At 43.4% G+C, this 687-nt stretch overlaps 1 long non-coding RNA gene across 1 annotated transcript; it reads left to right on the forward strand.

The window, feature by feature from the left end:
- On the forward strand, positions 1 to 687 carry LOC108449409. The gene is made up of 3 exons (XR_001865579.1): positions 1 to 24; positions 261 to 379; positions 658 to 687. It is a non-coding gene; the product is annotated as an uncharacterized LOC108449409 (long non-coding RNA).

The raw sequence follows: 687 nt of genomic DNA on the forward strand, positions 1-687 counted from the left end.
GAGCTCGCCTGCAGACAGAGTCAGGTGAGACACACCCATCTACCTGTGCAGATCAAAAATGTCTCAGAGTTAATGCAAAAATCATTCTTCTGGGTACATGGTCTGTCCAACACACTTTGTGTCACATCTACTGTGAAGTCCTTGAAATGGGTTCATAAATTTCAGCATGGACTGTGAACTATCTGGTTTTACATCTCCAAATGTTTGCAGTGTCACCATCAATGGCATTAAAACTGTTGTGTATCTGCAAATTTTCTCAGGTGAATATTCACGCCAGGTGGAGGAGAAGGATGCTTTGATTTCTCAGCTGTCAAGGGGCAAACAGGCTTTCACCCAACAGATTGAGGAACTCAAGAGGCATCTGGAGGAAGAGATAAAGGTGATTCCTCCTATCAGAGGTGCTTCAGACACTTATGTGACTACTGAACCACCATGATGAGACAGGGAAAAAAAATCACTCCTGAAATTCCGTGCAAGTCTTATCATGCTAACTTTTACCTAGAGTTTATCCACCATTCCTTTTGTCAGTCCCAGCTTTTTCCTCATGGAATGTATGGTTGTCTATTTGCATAGAAGCATAATCCAGTGTCCAATTAATATTCAGTCAGATTTCCTGCAATATCTCTTTTCCATGACCCAATACTCTTGTTGCTGCAGGCCAAGAACGCCCTGGCCCACGCCCTGCAG

The sequence above is a fragment of the Corvus brachyrhynchos genome, unplaced genomic scaffold (genome assembly GCF_000691975.1).
Source record: "Corvus brachyrhynchos isolate BGI_N302 unplaced genomic scaffold, ASM69197v1 C11652704, whole genome shotgun sequence".
In the NCBI taxonomy this organism is placed as follows: Eukaryota; Metazoa; Chordata; class Aves; order Passeriformes; family Corvidae; genus Corvus; species Corvus brachyrhynchos.